Source organism: Falco punctatus, assembly GCF_963210335.1.
Source record: "Falco punctatus genome assembly, chromosome: 6".
Taxonomy (NCBI): domain Eukaryota; kingdom Metazoa; phylum Chordata; class Aves; order Falconiformes; family Falconidae; genus Falco; species Falco punctatus.
Window position 1 is genome coordinate 80,937,768 of NC_137585.1, and position 23,540 is coordinate 80,961,307.

Below are 23,540 nucleotides of genomic sequence, written 5' to 3' on the forward strand. Positions count from 1 at the left end.
TCTTTATTTTGATTTTATTGGTAATCATGTTAGCTATATTTGTGGTTATGTTGATTCTTCATGTTCTTTAATCCAACATGTACTGATACTGAATTGCTACTGCAGAAGACAAAAATTAAATAGCTAAAATTGCTTCTTTTGGATGACTGTATAAAATTTATGTGTGCAAAAAAGACATCATAAATGTCCAAACTTTAGCTCTTAAGTACAAGGAATTGTAAAGATGCTGGACTCTCAGAAAATCCCTGTCCAAGGATTACTAAACATTAGAGGTTCCAAATTCAGATCATATACTATATGGTGCTTAGTACAGCCCCAGTTACTGTATTGTAGATCAAGAGTAGGGCTGCTGGAACAGAAGTATTTTTTAATGATTTTCCAGTTTTGAAAAATTTCACCTGGTTATGTTCCTCTATATGTACATGTGGTTAATCCACAACCCATTTTTTTCTCCCACTATTGCATAATTTTGCCGAAAACTGTTCTTCTCCACCAGAGAGAGATATTTTAGTGATGGACTAATTCTGGATAATCTGTCCTCATGTAATACACCATTTAAATGAGCTCAGGGTGGTGAGGGAAGCTGTCCAGAACATGTGGCATATGTTTATAGAACATTAGAAAGTCATAGGTGACAATGTAAGGGGGTTTCATACAGAGATTAAGAGACCAAAATTTTGTGCTGTATTTAGACATCCATGGGAGCAGCGCTAGAGACTGAGTTCCACCTGAGGTCATTCAATATGAGTTTTAGACAGTGACATATAAATGTCTCTGTGTCGATGGAGATCTAAGCAGAGATCTTAGCCTTTATCCAGTTGGCTCAACACCGATTGCTTTCATCATTTGAGACCTCATATGATTTTTTTCCTGGCTCCAACAGCTTCTCTGGAAATGAGGACATCCTATAGAATTTGCCAGACCTTAGAGATTTTCTCATATACTCCATGGCATCTCAAATGACATTAAATACTTGCCTTCAGACAACTGAATTGAGTTTCTGGGGCTGACCAGCTGAGTTGTTGTCCAGAAACCACTGCCTGCATCAACTGAAATGACAGGTTAGACCCTTATGACACGTGTGAAAACTGTATGAAGAAACCTACGTTAACTTGTTTTATTTTTCAGAATAGTACGAATTTGCAATGTACCCCATTATACTTGGCAGTGATTTGGAAAAAAATCCACAGATTGAAAGGCTCATATTAGAGCACAACTACAAGAGGACTCTTAGATAAGACTGTTTTTGACCTGTTTCTGGTGAGGTAAAGCCCTGACAGGTGCCTCTTCTGTAGATTACCTGGCCTGGCCTAGGTAATAATAATGGTACCTCTCTGCGCTGTGTGGATTGTTTGTACATGTTCTCGGGGAGTTTCAGATGATGGTGTTGATGATGCAGCAAATCACCTATACAGTCAGAGGCAATGCAAACAGATATAGACATTTAGACCCCCCGCCTGAAATGCAAGTCACAATTTTTCTCACAAAACTGAGTAAGACAGAGTGGGATTAATTTCAGTTAAGTTTTAAATATATAGTGCAGGTCTTTACTGCCTGGCTAGTCACTTCAGGTTCCCTTCAGAGTCAACAAAGAGTAATAGTCACCCCTGGGGTGCAATTCATCTCATCCTATTGTTGACATTTAAAATTAATCATACTCTAGAATTGCCTATATGTCTTTGTGGTCTATAAAGAAAACATAGCACAATTAAAAAGTAGGTGTCTATATTTCAGATGGCTGAAATTCATTGAAATGAAATAATCTGCAGCAGCTCTCCACTTCCATGGCTGTTTCTGCCTTAGAAAGAATGCCTGAATACTTTCTTTTTCCACAAGCTGTAGTAGTGTCTAGCAGGCTTATGCTTGTTTGTTCGATATTGCAGACACCTTCAGGGCTTTTACAGAGCACTGAATAAATCATAACTCGCTCTTGAGAGCAAAGCATATTTTTGGCTTGGCCGGAATAGAAAACAAGAGGAGTCACTGGGTCAGAATTAACCTGGGAGAACAGTCACTGGAACTAGAGTGTCCCTGCTGTGCCACAGGGAAGGGGAAAACTCAATCATCCATTCTGATAGAGCTCAAAACAGTAAAGTACTTGGATAGTTGTTCAGAAATGCTTAGCAATGGGTTTGTGTCTGCTGGTACTATTCAACATTGACCCTGGTAATATGTTACTTTGTTCTTTTTTCTACTTTAAAAACAAAGTAGTCTGTGCTATTTCTGTTTTATTCTAACGGAGACATAAATCTGTGTCCCAGCACAACACAGTAAAATGAAGTTTGAATAACTAAACTTGCTGGGGCAGAACACCCTGCATTTCTATAAAGCATTCATTCAATTTTGAACAAGCAACATATTTTCTCTCAGATATGACACATGCAATTTTGTTTTCAGTTTATACATTGTCTGTTCTTTTGACAACTAGCAGACAGTTTACAGTAGGCTGTGCTATTATGTTGTAAAAAAGTTGCCCACTACATATTTAAAGAGACCAAAAACTGGATTTAGATGATATTTTCTATTTCACAAGAATTTCTTAGAATGGAGCTGCGAGGCATTCATTGCAATGGCAATTAAAGTGGTGCCAATTTGCTGTTTTCTGAGATGGACAGCAGCTGTTCTTGTAGAACAAGAGCAGCAGGTTAATAACTGGGTCAGTGCTACATTCATGTCACTTTTCTTTTTGAGGGAAAGATTAGTGCTGAAAAAATGACTGCAAAGGATAAAATGCTAGGTTTTGTCTTTGCTGTTTTACAATGAATCTTCAGTAGGTGTGCTTAAGATTTTCTAATTGACATGCCTGCAAACCTCCCTGAAGTTACCTTTCTCACTGTAAAATGTAGTAACAGACCTATTGATCAATAAATGTCTTCAGGCATAGTCTCATTCATTATAAATCCTGGAACAAGAGAGATGGGTGAAACCTATTGCTTGCTTATCTGTAACTACCTGGAACATAAAATGCCAATTCTTTTGAAGATCCATAAGGATGTAGAATCTAATTCAGCTCCTTCTTGCTATGTTCTAATTTCAAAGTCTAATAGCAGCAAACGTAGCTTTTCCCTGGAGCGTGCAGGTGTAACACACAAGACATAGAGGGAAAAGGACTGAGGAGGAAGAAAGTACTATTTTCAAACAGTTTCTATAGAAGTGCTACAGTTCTATACGTACCTGGCATGTGAGTGGCTGTTTGATATCAGGTGTGTGTTCAGATGCAGCAAGTTTCAAAGTCTGGTTTGTTCTCACAGTATACGAGGACTCCTTTTTCACAGTGCATTGGATAACCTGTGTTCATCTGTGAGGTCTCAGGTTTATTGAATAATGCAGGCTCTTTTAAGTTGATTTTCTATTCTTACCTCTTAATATTCTTAGCTTTTCTTCAGACATATAATAGTATCACAGAAATCCTTTGACCAAAACCTGTTTTTTGATGTCAGTGCATTTCAATATCTGGACCCTAGCCTTTTGTGGAGTTGCAACAGAAATGGCCTATATTCTTCCATTTAGCAAAATTTTAATGAAAATGAGAAAGAGACAAAATCGCCTACATAATACAAAGGAAAGCACTTTAAGGCATATGGAACTCAGAAAAGAGGAGAAGGGGAAAAAAATAAGTGAGAAAACAATTTATACATGGAAAGATTGAGTTGGAGGTAATAGAGGAAAAGTTAGAAAACAAATGTAGGTCCCAGCTGTTTTAGAAAAGAAAAATAAAAAATAAAAATTAAGAGACAGAAAATTACTGAATTGCCTCAAATAACACTAGGCTACACTGCTCTGGAAAGAAGCAGCAAAATCACCAGCTTACCCTGGGAAGGCGTAATAGGTGGGAAAGAGAAAGGGGAGAGACTGAGAAGGTAGGAGAATAGTCTGTCTCTCTGTTTCCCACTCAGAGGGAATAGTCCATATGGTGCACATTAATCTATGCTGCTGCATTCCACAGCCTGTTGGGGAGTCATTTTTAGTGAGATCAGCCGCTGGAGTAAACTGTTGAGAATTACGGAATATTTTAATGTGGTTACATACTATAGTAAAATAATTTTGAGGTAGCCAGGAAAAATCTCGCCATGAAGAAACAGAAACGGAGGGAAGCAGATAGGAGTATTTCAGTATTGTTGGCGGAGGAGGAGTGATAGAGCAGCTTGGTGGGCACCTGGCATCTAGCCAAGGTCAACCCACCACAATGACATAGACAGAACATCCCCAGGGTTAACTTAAGGCTGCAGAGTGAATGCCTGGCGTGTGTCTCTTTGATCTCGTTTCCTCTCTGGTAAATGCATAGCAGGTGTATTAAAAGAGAGGTAAAACTAAAACAGCAAACAAGAAAGCCCACTATTCTGCAAGAAGTCAGTTTGCAGAGAAGATGAAAGAGAAAACGGCTTCTCCAAAATAGATACTTGTTACATGATTTAATTATCTACCTAAAAATTGCTTAAATATTCTGGCATGGGCTAAATGAGAATGAAGATAATAGGCCAAGTTTATGAATTTTCTTTTATCTCACCCCCGGGGGAAAAAAGCCAGCAATAGTTTGTGGCTCTGTATTTAGGACATAAGGACACGGATTGTGAAAAGCCTACGGAAGGAGCGTGTCAGAGCTTTGTTTAAAGAGATCCTTGTTTAAAGAGCTAGTCAGACACCAGGCATAGCTAGGTTGCACTACAATTAGAGTAGTGATATTTTTCAGATACAGAAACACAGTAAGGTGGAGCTATAAAGCAGATGTCTACAAGTAAAAGGTCCATTCAGCAGGTATTTGACTTTACTAACCTTGACCTTCACCATACACAGGTGCTGTTGCCTTTCTATATTGTGAGCTTGGAAGCCCACCACTAATAAGAAAATACATTGAAATGCTTGTATTATGACTTAGGTATGATATGGCTGATAGATTATTCCCACTCCCACCCCACCCACCCCCCAGTCTCTTTTGAACGAAGCTAAATACTTTTGTAATTTTTAGCTTATTGTAACTCTTACAACTTTGTACTGGTCTGTATGGTCAATGAGTAACCCATTTTGATCAAGTGGCATTAGCAATTTATTTGTTCTCAATACTAAGTGCTATTTAAAGTTTATCTTCCGTCATAGATTACTGTGGACTTGATAAAAAATAAAAATTTTCTTTCTTTTTAAATCAGAGAGTTTAAATTGATCGTGTTTTCTTCCTTAGCTTCCCCTTATTTCTTTGTTCTTATGCAGAAGGAATGTATCATAATGTTTTAACAATAAAAATGTTTTACAGTAAGCAGGATTGACTTCATGCTAAGTAGGTTTTATTCCCTTACATTAGCTTTTGGAAACTAAAACAAACACATCAGTGATTTTATGTCATTCTCTGCAAGACAGGACAGAAATATACAATTAACACTGCAAGCAGCTTTAAAAGCTTCTCTCTTAATAAGAAAAACAAGTAATAAAACCAACAGCTCATTTTCTTACAAAGTAAAGCATTTTTAGACTACATGTTTTCTGACATAATTTTTACTGATTAAAATAATTTTGAAATTGTTACCATGACCAACTACAGAATATGATATTGTGATACAGCTTTATCTTTCATGCTTCATACAGTAGCGAGAAGAGAGATAGCATGATATTTTGTTTATAGTCACAGATGGATCTTAGTTGCTTTATGCCTCCCCCCCCTTCCAAATTCAGTGTATTCTAGTTACATGTGAATAGGACACAGAAGCCTTGATCAGATTTTCTGTATTGTCCAGTTAATAAACTTCCACTGAGAAAGATTTCAGATTGTTTTTAGTGAAGACTTAAGATATGAAATAATTATTGCATGAAGTCAAAACTGCAACCTAAAATAAAACAAAAAACAAACCACCAGAAACTCTTTAGCACAATTTTTTTTTAGTGTCCATATCATCATGTGTAAATATGGTGTTTGAAATGAATTCTAGAAGTCAAGGTGGCTTCTTGTACAGATGTTCCATTTTAAGAACATAAGAAAAATGAAATCTTCCCTTTTTTTTCCTGGAATATGAGATCTGTTTAACAATTACAAATACTTCACAGAAATATAGTGACATGTTCCATATGCGCTAGGGGAACAGTGTGCTAAAAATGCAGAAATTATTCCTGAAAAGAGGGAAATATACCAATACTTGTAAGTAAAAGCTACAGTGATCGTGCTGCGAGAGACAGAAGCATGTTGTAACCATCAAAGTTTTGCTGGGACCAAGACTCTGAGCAGAAATGAGGAAACCAGTAAATTTTCAGAAAATGATCAGGAAGGTTTGGACATCAGATGCTCTGTATGAGAAATAGATACAGAAAAAGGTGGAGGGACATTAACAAAGCCATGGCCATAGTTCTGTGATTGCTGGCTGTACTGTGAGTGTTCTCATAGCACCTGGGTGGCAATAGGTATCTTCTAAAGAAGAGGTGTTCCAGGAGGAACAAGATTGCCACAAGAAAAAAGGAATTTGAATAAGTCAAATTAATGTGAAGAGAAGATTCACCGAAGGAAATTATGCAGAAATCATCCTTGGGGCTAAACAGGCTTACCGTTTTTCTTATATGACCGAAAAATACTCGCCAAGATAAAACAGCTGCTATGTTAATTCCTTATGTGCTGAGTTAAGGACCTTTCTAACTTTTGTGGTTTAACTGGGCAGGCAGCTAAACACCACACAGCCGTTGCTCACTTTCCCCAGTGGGATGGGGGAGAGAATAGAAAAAAGGTAAAACTCATGGGCTGAGATAAAGACAGTTTAATAGCACGGAAAATGAAGGCGAAATAATAGTGATAATAAAAGAACATACAAAACAAGTGATGCACAGTGCAATTGCTCACCACCCACAGACTGATGCCCAGCCAGTCCCTGAGCAGCAGGACACCACCCCCCAGCCCACTCCCCCCAGTTTTAATGCTCAGCATGATGCCATATGGTATGGAATGTCCCTTTGGCGCTTTTGGGTCAGCTGTCCTGGCTGTGTCTGTCCCCTCCCCCAGCTTCTTGTGCACCCCCAGCCTCCTCGCTGGCAGGGCAGTATGAGAAGTTGGAAAGTCCTTGGCTTAGTGCAAGCACTTCTCAGCAACACCTAAAACATCAGTGTGCTATCAACATTATTCTCATCCTAAATCCAAAATGCAGCACTGTACCAGCTACTAGGAAGAAAATTAACTCTATCCCAGCCAAAATGAGGATGCTAATCAAAAGAAAAAAAGAGCTCTGCTTATTCTAAAACACTTAAGGTTTGTAGACAGAGACTTTATTACACATTTCTCTGTATTTTCAGAATCAGATATGCCTTTTTTCTTATTTTGACCAGCAAAGCTTTCTGCTAAGCTAAAGCAATAGCTGAAAAATTTATGAACAACATGGGTTCATCTATAAATACTGCAATACAATCTCTTATAAATAGGTTGAATATTCCTATTCTGTTACTATAAGGAAAAATATGAAAATGAAACAATAGCACTGCTTTAGGTCAGCATAAAAAAGGCATTTTAGGTGTTCCTTTGAGAAAGGAAAATGCAAACATTTTGGCCTTTTTTATAAAAAAAAAGTGTAATTATTTTTACAAATTACATTCTAAGAATTAAATTAATTATGAATAAAAAATCACAAAGATTTTAGTTCAAAATTACTTAAAATATTTGGATTTTTTTTTTAACTTTCCTCCTCAATGGATCAGAAAGGTGGGCTTTTCTTTTTCTTTCTTTCTGAATTTTAGAAAAAACAGCCTAGATTGTCGATAGTTGTTTTTTGTTGTTGGTTTTTGGGTTTTTTTAATTATTCTTGAAACGTGTATAGATTTACTACTTATCTGGGGGAAAAATAATATAATTCACCTTAACAGAATTATGAGTGCAATGATACCCAAGAGGGTTAACTCAGATGCAAATGTGAGAAACAACTGATTAGGACCTGTATGATCTATCCCTGCAATTCACCATGACAAGGCGGTGGTGTCTTATGGAAAAAGTAATCCAGACAGAAAGTGCATGTCATGAAGCAGGCAAATTATCACAGCCATAAATGCATAATGTGCTGGAACTGCATTTCCTAATGGTTTGTAATTTTTGTTTCACATTTTCATTTTTAGGGGCTAATCCCTTATTTTGCAACCATCCCGCTGCATATACATATTTGTATTAACACCTGATCAAGAAAAGAATGTTGTTTCAAATTGAAACACCTTTAAGCCTGAATGAGATTATTTCTGTGTTGTACTTTCACAAAATATTTATAAATAACTTTGAAATAAACTTTGAATCACTGAAATATTAATTAAAACATTAAATGCCGGAGCAAAATAATTTTTCATAATCGCTTCAAGTAAGTGTTTTGCTCTGCTGAAATAGCAGAGGTCTACCCAAGTTTGGTAAACATTTCAGCCAGACCAAAGCTGTACTTTGCCGGTGAAAATAGCTGGGGCTGAAACATTTGTTTCTAAGCATATGCCATTGCTCTTCCACGGTGTGCAGCCAGCCTAGACTGCTGGCTTGCTCTCAAATGTGGGGTCTGCTGGCAGCGAGGAAATCCAGCCAGGCCCTCGTGGAACTGGCTTTGCTCTACAGCAGCCAGTGCAAGACCTACCTTTAAAGGAAAGTCTGATGCAACAGTACTAAACAAGCTGGCTGATGCACAGGCAATCGGCCAGGTCTAGGCAGTCTCCTGACTGAGAAGAGATGTGCCACTTCATGAATTGCAGGTGGAGAGGATGGTGGAGAGGATGCTTTACCTCATTGCTGTGTTTCAGATTAATACAACAGGGATTGCTATGGCTAGGTGGGTTTGGTTATACAGAAGTGACCTGGAGTATCGTTTCCACACTTAGCACCATGGTTAGATGCTTAAGATTATAGCTGGAATGGCTGTAGCCAGCCAGTCCCGACCCTAAGGGCAAGGGCAATGTCAGCAACCAATGAGGCAAGAGGCGAATAGCAGTAAACACCGAGTACGAATGTACTGATGCATCAAAGCATGTCTAAAATACCACCCTACCTGTGATTAGAGACATATCCTCTTCCCAAGCACAGTGCAAACCTTCATGAGGAATTAATAACCTAAAAAAAGCCTTTAACTCAGTCTAGAAAGAGAACTGCTAGAAAGGATCATAAAATTTACCAAACAGCTCAGAAAAAATCCAGTTGGTTGTTTCACAGTAGCTGCACCTTGTACTGCCTTGTCAGGCAGGTTATTTGAATGGTTGAAGGCATTTGTATGAACAAAACTATGAATGCTAACAAATATGCAGAGAAGAATAAAGATGCACATATAACCCCCTGAAATTTATAAATCCCTTTCTTTAAAATACGTGTATTCGACATCATGTGCCACAATACTGTCTTTTTTTTGAAAAAAATCATAAGAAATGTGAAGTATTGTGATTTCCAGACTCTATACTGCATATTTTAAACAAACTACTATCCAAATGGCAGTTTACTGTTGCTTATTTCCTTCCAATATTCTTTTCAAAATCTGATTAAAAATCAGACGTGTAACAATAAGCTAACACTGTATTTTTAAACATGTGCTTAGTCTCCTCATGTTACTTCACAAAGAGTACTTTGCTCCTGTGAAATATCAAGAAAGTAATTTCAGAAGCATCTTTACTAGAACATTATCTTTCTCAATGACAGAAAACTTATTAACGCAGGTTACCACGAGCTGCAGTATACCCAGAACAGGCAATATACCTCTCTATTTTTTGTGGAATCTGAAATAAACTACAAAATTGTTATTTCACTGAACCAGCTGTTCAGTTAGTTTAAACTGTCTATGTTTTCCATTTTCTTCCCTTGCTCTGTGTTCCTCTTCCCAGATCTCACAAGGCACTGCTTTCTTTATAATATATATTCCATTATACCATTCCTGTGTCTTTATGCCAGAATCCATCCATGTAGATTGCTATTCTCGTTCACAGACTACTGTACAGCATTGTGGAAGATTTGTTCCCTATTTGTTTGAGCTGTTTTATCCATCAGTGCTAACATATAATGGCTTCTAGCTGTCTGTAAATAGCTTTGCCTTAGGGCTTAGAGGGTGTTTTATTTTTCCTGAAGCACAGCACAAATGTGATGCAATTGAACAGGCATCATAAGGTACACAAAATGCTATAGGGCCTTCACTATGCCAAAATGAGGACAATGACATTTTTTCTTTTGTGCATAAATTGGGCTGATTTTTAATCTTCAGAAGAAAAACTGACTAGAGCCAAGGGAATTATATTGATATTTTCAACAGTCTGAAGAATAATAGCTTTAAAGGATAAGATCATTCATCTGTAGCTTTTTATGAAACTTTCTTCCATGATCAGGCTGACAGACTTTTTGATAGCTACTGTGCAACTATGTCAGTGAAACTTTAAATGTAACACAGAAACTGAAAACAGTCCTTCTTAGAGATAGTTTGCTAAGTTGCTAAGACTTCAAATGTAGGTAAGGAATTTTCAGAGGTGACTGGTACTTCCAAATTTTAAAATTATTAATTATTCTTCATGTATTTATCAGTTAATATCATGCTTACTCAGTTCCCTTGTGACTTTCTTCATAAGATAATTTGGGTTTACAGTTTTAGTGGCATTTGTATACGGGTGGAACAAGTAGCTCTTGGGCCTCTGAGGGCACGCTGCACAAAGATGTTCTGAGTAAATAGTCAGGGATGTAATGTGGATCCAGGCATTAAGCTGAGCAATGTTCTGTTGCTTGTTGTTGTTGGGTATGTTGTTTTATATTATGCTCTTGTTCATCATATATGAACAACTTTGCAGCTGTTATTTCCTTTCAGCTTAAGCAAATCAAGCCTGTGATATCCAAGAACAAAATTAGCTCAGTAAAAAGCAAAAGTTATTTTTAAACATAAAATTTATTTTTCTAGAGAAAAAAAATACCTTCCTATGCAACCAGTGTGTTTTTGCCATAATTTGAGAAACAAATTTCTCTGAAGTATATTTCTTTCTGCAGGTATTCCAAACTAACCATTTGTTGCTATGCTCAGTTAGCCTGAAATACTCCATATATGATTTTGTGTAGGAGAAATGGTTTTGTTCTATATTGTTTTGTTCTTCAGTATTTTTAGTAAGTTATTCAGATGGGGTTTTTATGTACTGTTGTTACTGTTCATATGATTTTTGTTGCTCCTGAAGGCAAAAGAAAGAAAATCCCAAAATGTATTATGAATGTGATCCGATTTATGCAAACTAAGGTGTTAAACACTACAAGAGATTGCTTTCCAGTAACTCATTATAACAGTAACTTTTTTTTTTTTTTTTTTTTTTTTTTTTTTAGTACGACGATCTCAAACCACTTTACAAATAGCAATTAGACTTTACAAATAGCAATTAGTTAAACCTTTTGGTTCCTGAAAGTGCACCACAGTACTGAAACATTTAGCATTAGAGAGTACCTCAATGTTGTGTGTAATCAGACAATGAAAACTTCATAGATGAAACTGAAGAACAAAATAGGGAAAATGGGAATGTTTGAAGAGCAATGGAAAATTTAAAGGGTGAAGGTAACATTCCTGATTTTCTTCCTGTAAAGATCGTTGGGTCTTAGTTCCTTTATTTATGGCTCTGTATACTCAGATACAGTTGTAATTGAAAACCATGTGCACTATCTATTTACAGATCTGTAGATGAAAATATCAACATTTTAAATAAAACATATTAAAAGATAATATAATGTCATCTAGGAATGGACACCTCTACATTTGTGTTTGTGAATACAAGAAATCACATTTCCATATTTATTTCTCCATACCTGTTTGCTGTTTGTGCTTGTCGAGGCTGAAATGTGGCTATTCCCCTGTACAAACAGTGGTGGGAAGCCATGGGAAAGCCTTTGCTATGGACTTGTCTTGAGATCCTGCTGGTGATGTGTTGAGCCTTTGTCTTCGTACTTCCACAACCGTTCTGAACAGAGACTTTCTCCCAACTCTTTTCTCAGCCTTTAAGCACTGGAGAAGTCTTTCTTCTGAGTGGTAAGAACAGCCCATCCCATGGTTCTTACACTACATCATGCCCATCTGACCTCTGCCTAACACCTTGCAGGACCTGTAGCTGGTTGATTGCAGGACACAAGATTTAGAATGATATATATGATTTAAGAATATTCCCACTATACCAGCAAGTGTGCCAAGCCCTGGAGGACAGCCCTGTGTTGAACACACAGCTGCCGTAACAGGTTCTTAAAGGCGCTGGGACAACTTTTTCCTGCCTTTTTTCCATGCTATCAACTCACTGCCTCTTGCCTGTTAGCTCCATGCTCTCCACAGAAATCTCAGTCTGCAGGAACGTGAATCCTCTGGTGTGAAAACACTGAGCTGCCACAGTACTTGCTTACCTGCATGCTTTATGTTGCCACGCTCAAGCACGGTGCTCAGAGAGTCCTTTCTTAAAATATTAGAACACTATTTCATGTATCGTGTCTGACTTACCATAGAAACACTTTAATGTTTATTTTAGATTATTTCTTCTCTAATGCCACACATTAGAAAGAGTAGAGACATGCAAACAGGGGGGCATTAGCTTGTATCCAAGGATGAATTTGAAAATAATTACTTTTGCCATAAATCTTGCAGTCCATATGGATAAGGTACAATACTGGCAGTAATATCTACAGGTCCATCTGCACAAAGCCTCATTTTACTGCACAAGGTAAAGCTTTGTAATCCCAGCCATCTGTTTTCAGTGCTGTTTATTCCCCAAAACCTCCAAGTAAGGCTGGGCAATAAAAGTAAAATGTAAAGAATTCCTCTATATCATATGATTGAATATAAAAAAATAATATAAAAGGATTCAAAATAACATTTGAATACTTTATATGATCATTTATGTCTATAAAATTATTTAAAATAATAAATACACCTTTTTATTATGGTAATGGCATCTGCTAAATGCCATATAGCCATAAAGACCTAATCCTTCTTCACCTTGCTGTAGAGCACAGTTTCTCCACCAAAGCCAATGGAGTGACAACACTACAGAATCAGGCTTATATATTTTTTTCCCCATGGATTTGCTGCCCATGATAATAATGAGGGGAAATTTTGTTTTGACTCTCCCAGTGATTTCCTTTTGGCTTTTGAAGGACCAATGGATGTTTTAAAAAGTATTATCCCTTCCTCCTTTGCTGGGGAACACAGCTTTCTAAACACATGATGTTACTTAATGGCTTGAATACTTTTGATTAATCCTAGACATTTATGTATATGAAAAAATCCATTCTCTGAGATGATTCATGGATCAATAACAGGTTTGATGCATTCCATAAATCCAGTACAGTGTATACTAACACTCTGAAACTGTGAGGTGCTGGAAAATGCTGGAAGGTACTTCTGCTTTGTCTAGCTTGGAATGAAGTGTTCAAAGCTGATGTAATTTTCCGTGTGAAGAAGTAATAATAATGTAATGACAGAAGTTCCTCAGGTAGTACTACACCTCAATAATTCCTATTTAGAAAATACTGCGTAGTAAGCTGCACTTCCTGAGGCCAGTTTACTGGAAGTATCTGTATTGTTTTAAGAAAATGAAGTGAAAGCCCTGTTCAGCAAAGGCTGAGGATTCAGTTCTGTTATTTATCCTGGGGAACCGGAATAATTTCATCAGCAGAAGCATGTCCTCAAGCCACCCTGAAGATCACTGAGAGAATATGAGGATCTGCTGTTACTTTGCTTTTGGTTTTGGTTTGCTTCTTTTCTCCATAAAAAATCAGATCAAATACTGAAGAAAAGGAAGCAGGAAGATTCTAATCTGGAGGCAGATCAGACTTGTTGGACTGAAATGTAATAATTAATATGTTACTGGAGAACGGGTAACATGTGCTAAGCATTTATCCTTGTTACTATTTTGGAATCAGATTTCACCCAAATTTTCATTTCCTACTGTCTGCATGACTGCTAGTGGTCACTAGACAACCTGCTTGGACAAAAATTTGTATTTATTCTTTGCCATATTCAACATCTTAAGAGTTTTTACCTATCTAAATGATTGTTGTTTGTATATGGAGTGGTAGGAACTAGATAATATTTAAGGTCCTTTCCAACCCAAACCATTCTATGATTCTACAATGTAGCTTAAGAGCATAAACACACTGTGTTTTCATACAAACTCCCAAACCACTGACAGTTTAAGTTAGAAGCTAAAATCTATGGCCATCTTTTTAATGCAGTAAACACATATTCAAAACAGCTCTCTGCCAACTGGTGTCTTAGGGACTTGTGATGTCCTAGTTAAATGTTTAAGCTAATAAAGGTCAAGCCACGTGCCCTGAATAGTTGTTTTAACTTGTGCCCTGAATGATTTTAACTTAAATTACTATAAATACAAGGCTGATGGATAGTTCTTTCATTTAAGTTGTGTGCGTGTTTTGATAAATTTTTGTAAACTGTTGTTTATCTCATATTTAGTAAATAATTCTTTTTACTTCCACCTTGCCCTGGTGTTGGCTAAAGGACTTATCTATCTAATGCTGGAAGTTAACTCAATCTCTGTGGGTATGATAATACTTAACAGAGTTCGTGAGACTCTACAAGAGAAGCTTAGCTCCTCTAGCTTGCTCATGAAACATGCAGCAACACATACATCTACGTAAAATGCATAGCCTTGTTTTGCAAATTGGTGATAAAAGGATTTTCAAGTATCTGGAACTAACCAGGAAAACCTCTTGATGTATAGCATGATATCTGGTAATCATTCTGAAACTCCAAGTGTTGCAAAGGAATGCGTGTGATACACCTGAAAAATTTTGCTTCACAGCTTGGAGCAAAAGTGACTGTCAGCCCTGTCTAAGCCTTTCTCCTATCATAGAACACAGAGGACTCCATAACGAAATGAGTTTTAAGTAGTGGTTTCACTCCCACATTCTTCCACTTTTGGAACATGATAGTCCAGTGTTTCTTCTGCATTTCAAGTCTTCATTTTGCTCAAGGAGCTCCATTAGACAAGTTCCCTTATAAGTGTATGCAAAATTCCTGGTTTTTAAGTTGAAATTAAGATGTGTGGAGTAAAAGTTGGATCAATTTAATCCTCGAAGACTTACAAGTATTTTCATGGAAGAGATCAGTTTTGTATAAATAAATGAGTGTCCATGCTGAACAGCTATATGTCTGTTTTTATGATGTTCCTAAAATTATAGTTTGTAACGTTTCTGCATAAGTATTTACAAATCTAGTATTTATTATCCTTTGATTGTAGAAATACTAGCTTTTAAAATTTTAATAAATGCTGCTTGATGATCAACAAACTGGAGATGAACTAATCATATTTTTCATTTAGCTTTATTTGGCATCTCATCTCTATAGCTACCACTACAGTCACCTTCTAAGAAGTCTCATAAGCTACCAAATGGGTTCATCATATCCAAAAGCTAAATAAAGTATTCCATTTTGAAAGATGAACAGGCACATCTTATTGTAGGCACATACTGTTAACAGTTTTTTTAAGACAGTCCATTCCTGCACCACAAAACAATTGAATAATGGCAGAGCTGAAAAAAGTATGTAAGGATGTTGGACTGTAGTTTATATTTAAAAGGTTCATAATTTAACAGGTGGCTGGTCAAAAGGCATCAACCTTACTTGTAAAGTCAGTGTTGTTGGTTTTAAATAGATGTTATCACAAACTCAGAATGTCTACAACTCTTCATTAATCACTAGGTACTGGGGTGTAATTTCCATATAAAGACCCATCACATCTGTCCACTCATCTGCTCTCTATATGAGTCATTGGTTTTTCACATTTATGAAATGAAGAAAATCCATTAATGTTCTACAGTCAGATAAAAGGTAAATGTTAAAGTCCTTTAAAAACTATCTCAACTTTGACTGGTATAGTCCCATTATTTACAGGTTATTTAAGTGAGGTTGCTGCAGGAGACTCATCAAACTGTCAGCTAAAAAACAATTGTTATGTCAATGGAAAGTGATGAAATCTCCCTGAGGGACTAAGACAATTTAGAAATAGGGTTGCGGTGAATGCTATGAGAGACAAATGAAAAGAAACATCTTCTGTTTTGGCCCATTTCTATGGATAATAGCATCCCAGAGTCACATTTAATCAATTAGCACCGATTTTATCAGCAAGTTAATAAGAACAAAATAGTATCTCTTGGAGCTTTATCTACTGAAAATGCCATTACAAAACCACTATTAAAAGCTAATATTCAGTGACCACTACAAGAATACATTTTAAATGAACATCAATAAAATTATTTCTTGCATTATACATATAAATAAAAACTATTCTAAGGTTTGACATAATGACTGTATATAGTTTAATAACATAATATTTAAATGTTATAGGGGTTAAGTTTCCAAGCAAAATCTATTTTAAAAGATTTTGAAATATTTTTTCTAGAATCACAGGTAGACTGAGTAGAATTTAAAGAATGCATCAGTGCAATTAATAAGTTCAATAAAATATCACAAAATGGGAAAAGGGGAAAAGGATTCTAGGTCAAAAGTTTGCAGGGGTCATTGAGAGAGTTTTAAACTAAATTTGAAGGGGGAAAGGAATAAAATTGGACTCCTTAGAGATGAGCCTGGGGGTGGCATGCCAGCGTTGACACAGCTGGTGTGGGAGCCAGCCAGGGGAGATGCCCTGCTGAACCTGGTGTTTACAAACAGAGAAGGTTTGGTATGTGTTGTGGTGGTCAGAGGCCGCCTTGGGCATAGTGATTGTGAGACAATAAAGTTTTCAATTCTAGGAGGAGTAAGGAGGAGGGTCAGAAGAACCACTACCCTGGACTTCCAGAGGGCCATCTTTGGCCTGTTTAAGAGTCTGGTTGACAAGAGTCCTTTGGGAGATAGTTGTGAAGAGCCAAGGGGTCTGGGAAGGCTGGACATTCTTCAAGAAGGAAGGCCTAAAGGGTAGGAACCGGCTGTCCCCATGTGATGAGAGGTGAGCCAATGGGGAAGAAAACCAGCCTGGCCAGACAGAGAGCTTTGGCTGGAACTCACAAAAAAAGGAGAATTTACCACGTTCAGAAGAAGGGGTAGGCAACTCAGGAGGACTATAAGAATGTCATGAAGTTATACAGGGAGAAAATTAGGCGAAAACCCATCTAGAGCTTAAGTTGACCACTGCTGTAAAAGATAACAAAAAATATTTTTACAAATACATTAGAAACCAAAGGAAGGCCAAGGAAAATCTCCATCCTTTATTGCATGCAGGGGGCAACAATGCCACAAAGGATGAGGAAAAGCCTGAGGTGCTTAATGCCTTCCTTGCCTCAGTCTTTAACTGGGTCCTCAGCCCCCTGATCTGGAAGACAGGAATGAGGAGCAGAACGAAGTCTCCATAGTCCAGGAGGAAACAATTCATGACCTGCTGCTCCACTTAGACACACACACGTCTGTGGGGCCAGATGGGATCCACCCGAGGGTACTGAGGGATCTGCAGAAGAGCTCACCAGGCCGCTCTCCACCATTTATCAACAGTCCTGGCAAACTGGAGAGGTTCCAGAAGATCGGAGGTTAGCTAACATGATGCCCATCTACAAGAAGAACAGGAAGGAGGATCACGGGAACTACAGGCCTGTCAGCCTGACTTTGGTGATGAGGAAGGTTATGGAGCAGATCACCCTGAGCACCATCACATGGCACGTGCAAGACATCAGTGGTATCAGCCCCAGCCAGCATGGATTTGTGAAAGGCAAGTCCAGCTTCATGAACCTGACCTCCTTCTATGTCCAGATGACCCATCTAGTGGATGAGGGAAAGGCTGTGAATGTTGTCTACTTGGACCTTAGTAGGACAAGAAATTTGACACCATTTCCCACAGCATTTTCCTGGAGAAACTGGGTGCTTGTGGCTTGGATGGGCATACTTTGTGCTGGGTTAAAAGCTGGCTGGCCGGCCAAGCCCAATGAGTGGTAGTGAATGGAGTTACCTCCAGCTGGCGGCTGATCACGGGTGGTATTCACCAGGGCTCAGTATTGGGGACAGTCCTGTTTTAATATCTTTATCAATGATCTGGATGAGGGGATCAAGTGCTCCCTCAATAAGTTTGCAGGCAACACCAAGCTGTGGGAGAGTGTTGATCTGCTTGAAGGCAGGAAGGCACTTCAGAGGGATCTGCGCAGGTTTGACCGCTGAGCCAAGGCCAATTGTATGAGATTCAACAAGGCTCAGTGCCAGGCCCTGCACCTCGGTCACACCAACCCCACACAGCACTACAGGCTTGGGGAAGAGCAACTGGAAAGCTGCCTGGTGGGAAAGGACCTGGGGGTGCTGGTTGACAGCCGGCTGGGCAGGAGCCAGCAGGGTGCCCAGGTGGCCAAGAAGGCCAGAAGCATCCTGGCTTGTTCTGAAACAGTGTGTCCAGCAGGACCAGGGAAGTGATTGTCCCCCTTTACTGGGCAATGGTGAGGCCACACCTCGAATATTGTTCATTTCTGGGCCCCTCACTGCAAGAAAGATATTGAGGTGCTGGAGCGTGTCCAGAGACAGGCAACGAATCTGGTGAAGGGTCTAGAGAACAAATCTTATGAAGAGTGGCTGAGGGAACTGGAGTTGTTTAGTCTGGAGAGGAGGGTGCTCAGGGGGGACTTTATCATTCCCTGCAGCTACCTGACAGGAGGCTGCAGGCAGGTGGGGGTCGGTCTCTTCTCCCAGATTACAACAACAGGACAACAGGAAATGGCCTCAAGTTGCACCAGTGGAGGTTTAGATTTGATAGTAGGAAAAATGTCTTCATGGAAAGGGTGTTGAAGCATTGGAATGGGCTGCCCAGGGAGGTGGTAGAATCACCATCCCTGGAGGTGTTTAAAAAATAGGTATATGCAGTGCTGAGGGACATGGTTTAGTGATGGACTTGCAGTGCTGAGTTAACGTTTGGACTTGATGATCTCAAAGGTCTTTTCCAACCTAAACGATTCTATGATTCCATGTTTCTATGATTCAAATCTTGTACTATATCAGATCTCTCCTTTCACCAAATTAAATGAATGTTTCAAACTACCCTACTGTAAATAGACCTTACTAGAACAGTCCTAGTAGTACTGTATGCAAATGAAAATGAATGTTTCAAACTACCCTACTGTAAATAGACCTTACTAGAACAGTCCTAGTAGTACTGTATGCAAATGAAATAAATAAATGAGAATAATGCCATAAAAATATTTAAAAATGCATGTATCTTCTTGCCTTTTCCCAAAGCATGGCAGTTTTAAGCTAGATGCTACATCAAAGTCCGTATCCACTGGCTATTGGTGTTTTGTAGAGTAGGAAGTAGACTTAAAATTTGATGACCATTTTTGGCTCAGAAGTGCTTGAAATAAATCCAAAAAAATCTTCCACAGTCCTTGAAATATACAAATTAGGATATTTTTAATGAAACTTTTGTGATAAATTGAAGATACCCGTTTTTTTAAATTTTTATTTATTTTAATTGATGTATTATTTATTATTTTAAAATAATTTTTTTAAAAGTTATTGGTATTAAACTAGTAAAACTGTATCATGCATGTAGTTTGGGTCATCTGTAGTCAAATATATTTCTAATTAAAATGTATCTTTCTGTATCTTTAATCTGTCTAAAATGTGATATCAAGTACCTGAAATAATAGCCAGTTAATATCTCTCTAACGTGTACAAGTGGATATTTGAATACTAGGAAATAGTAGGAAAAGTATTTAAACATAGTTTTAATTTGGCTATCATACCTACGGTACTGTGTAGCATTGATATAACAAATTGATACTGTTCTCCAATATTTAGATTTTTAATGATAAAAAACTTGTATGGACATGGCAAATCCCATTTTCATGTGGGAAACAGACACCATTAGATTCTGCTAAAGGTTTTTCTTTTTTGAGGGAGAGATGAAGTATTATAGTATATTCAAAGACTAAAATGTTTTTGTAATCTATGTCTTGGACCCTTAACAGCACAGTACTTATTATAAATCTGGAGTTTTATCTACTCCATATAGAGAAGATTAGAGTATGCTGGGTTATTGTGCGCTGGGGAAACTGTCATCTACAGACTTCATGATGTGAAATTGTAATGGATACATCGTATAAATTGCCATCTGGGGATGAAGGGTCAAGTCTTTCTCCATAACATGAAATAAGATCTCTCATAGTTCCCTTATAGCATGAGTGATTTAATGTATATGAACAAAAAGCTGGATATTATTTTTTGCTTTTTCAGGGGGCAATTAGAGAGTGAATCTGTACTGATGAAAAGTTGGCTTATGCTGAAAGTGAAGATTCTCTTTTTTTTAAATGATCCTCAAACTTACTTTAATAACATGTTTTCTTATTTATGTACAAAATGTTAGACAAGCTACTTCTGGCAATAACTTTAGCAAATTCTTTGATTTGACTAATGAATCAAACCAATTTTACTATATTGATAGCTTGGGAGTACCCAGAGGAAAGGAAAATGTAGGTGATGTTTGGTTAGGAACTTATAGAAACTAATGGGTTTTCTGCAAAGCTCAGGATCTGTCATGTTGGGTATACGTATATCAAGTATTTGAATGTTTTGTCAGACTTGCTAGGGAAAATATAAACATTTGTAACAAACAAAAGTGTTCAAAACCTGAATCTAATCGATTTGTCTTATGTACCTGTTTCGGGGAAAGTTGAACCCACTTTCCAGATCACACTGATCGTAGTGATGAGCTCCGCTGACTACACCTCAGTGCACATGCGAAACCTGTTTGTGGACATCTGTCAAAAACTGTCCTCAGCTCCCATATTGCTCCACACTAGAAGAAGAAAGGAAATTAGCTGTGTTGTGTTACAGCAAAGTATGCTTCCCTTTGGCATACCTATCTTGATAGCTTGAATCCATGGAAAGCACAGATCTGAGACTCAACTCTTTTACCCAAAGACTTGGCGGGAAAGGAAAACATCGAGTGCAGTTATTCATGCTTCCTGCATTGAAAGGTAGATAAAATCATAACCTAGTCTATTGTGAATTACTATAATGGTATGAAACTATGCTCCTGTCTAAGGTATATTACTAAATTACATTGCTAAAATAATGATATTTGCTTTGAAGCAACGTGAAACAGACTCTTCAGTTTTATGTGATTAAAGCATTCCATATCAATAGGAAAGGTGTAGTTTATGGCTATTTTATGTAATCTCTGTCATTGCAATAATATATATAAGTGGCAAGGCACCAAAAGTGATTGTATACAGGATATCCAGAAAGCAAACCAAAATGATCAGCTATATTAAAAAAAAATATTTTAAAAATGATTTTTTGATCTTAGAATATCTTAGGAAAAGCTACCTCATGAATAACCTTTTTTGCTGGAAATCTTGTAAAGAAAAAAATGTTGGTCCTATGTACTTGGTTATAATCACCAAATTAACCTTCAGCTGAGTAATTATATTTGTTGCAGTCCTATTTTGGAAAGAGAGAATTTTAATTCATCAAAAATATGCAAAAACTCCCTGTTAATTTATTTGCTATGACAGGACCACTTGATATCACTAGATTTTACACCTACAGAAATATTTCAAACAAACAGTTTTAAGTACCAAAGAACATTTATTTTCTCAGAGGTGCATCAAGCTTCATGTTTTTATTGCAATATATTGCTAGGTAACACAGACTGGGAATTCTCCTTAGAATCAAACATCAATATTAAACTAAAATCCAGGATAAATTTTTCATACTTTAGCTACAGTCAGAGTACTCATGCTGATCTCAGTGCAGGGATCTGTGGGTGATTTTCCGTGTTCTTTTCTATATAACAAGTCAAGCAAATAATACTTTGTTTCCAAATAAATAGATCCTTAACAGCAACAGTAGATTTTTCACTATTTCTTTTTTAATGATTACTTTTACTGGTTTATAACATAATTTTAAGAATCTTTATCTTTCAAGCAGAAATTATAACTTCAGAGCATTAGGTGAGGTTTCCACATTCTTGAAGAGCCAAACAAGAGCAAACCAAATACCTGATAAACTTTTATTGATGGCTATGGAAGCTGAGATTTGCCTGCAATTTTTTCCATCTATTAAAATAGTATTTCATATGTCTGGTGCAATTGACATAAGATTATAGCAATGTTTAGAAAGAAGGCTGTCCATATGCCTTATCAAAGCTTCTTTTTAGTATAAAATTATGATTCAATAATATTTTTCACTAGGAAGTAATAACGGCTCTGTAGCTTTTTGGAGATGGGTTTACTGTATTGCCTGCTCTGGTGGTTTTTTGTTTATGCATCCTGTTCCAGTGTTCTGGAGTCATGTCTCCATGACTTTGGGATTTGCAAGAGGACATGTCATGTTTCAGAGTTAAAAGCCTGCTGGGGCAGTGCTGAGAAATGCAGGAGATGAGAGGGCCAGACCTGGTGCAATCTCCTCACCACTACCCTGTCAAAATAAACTCACTCATGCAATTGCTTGGTGTTTGTCCAGGCACTGAAATCTAGATGGCACTGAGTGAAAACATGCCAGCAAGAACGTGAACAAAAATCCAGTATATGTAACAAGAGCTGAATAGATCTATGCTTAAGGTCATATCACAATCCCATTTTATTCCACTTTAGAAATGTATATTTAGACATTAAGTATATTACTTATTCAGACATTAATGATCTAATTGTAGAAATGGCTTTAAGCACACGTTTGTGTTCACCACCAACACTTTTTCACATGCTTAGACTTGAATTTGTGCTTTGATATGCATGATACTGAGGCATATACCTAAAATCAAAGAGGCATATAAATGCCTTTCTAAGGTGGCACTTTCTGAATTTTGGCCTGTTATTTATGTTGTGGTGGGAGTTCCCAAATTCACTTGTGATGCTTTGCAAGTGTAGGTGAATTTTTCTGCAAAACAGGGGCAAGAAGATAAAAAGGCTGACAACTTTCTAAGACAAATAAATCTAGGGCATTAGAGTGAGGACATAAGACTGGCTGAAGAAGACTGGTTCTGGAAACAACCAAGTAGAAGAGAACTTGTCTCAACAAGGATGCTTTGTGTAAGAGCACAGGGTCTGACAAACTGATTTAGTAAAATCTTTGCTTCAGTCTCTGAGCTCTTGTAGGATAAAATCTGCCCATCTCCACAAGTGCGAGAGAGGAGAAGCCTCCTGGGAGGAGGGCAGCGGCTCCTGGGCAGGGCACTGACAGCACAGGCGGTGTGAGCTGTGTGCTGAGACACCTGCAAGCATCTTGGCATGTGTCCTATCCAGTCACTGTTTACTGGAGTCCAGGAGTTTACCTCTGGCTTACCTGGAAAAAAGAAAACTCGAATGGTGGTATTCCACTTCTTGCTGTGTAAACATAACACCCAGCACCACCCCCAAAAAAATTAGCACCCAATCAAAAAACATTATTAATTTATTTAAAATAATTATTGTGAGATTAGACCATGGTATCAGGTTTGTAAATAAAATATTTTATTGTTATATTGACCTATGTTTATTTTTATTCTCTCCTCCATATTGATCAAAATTCTAAGCTTCATCCCTTAGTCCTCTTCAGTGAAATATGCGACTCAGATCTAAAATTTAAAAGGTTGCCATGCCAGCTGCTACAAAAAGGTTTTTCTAATCGATCAGAGCTTCCAAATTACTCTACAGTCTGGCATTGCACAGT

At 37.5% G+C, this 23,540-nt stretch overlaps 1 long non-coding RNA gene across 1 annotated transcript; it reads right to left on the reverse strand.

Annotated features, from left to right (window-relative positions):
* Positions 1-13,639: 13,639 nt before the first annotated feature.
* Positions 13,640-23,246, reverse strand: LOC308065283. The gene is made up of 2 exons (XR_013928732.1): positions 19,021-23,246; positions 13,640-18,946 (listed from the first exon to the last, which is right to left on the reverse strand). It is a non-coding gene; the product is annotated as an uncharacterized lncRNA (long non-coding RNA).
* Between the last annotated feature and the right edge of the window lie 294 nt (positions 23,247-23,540).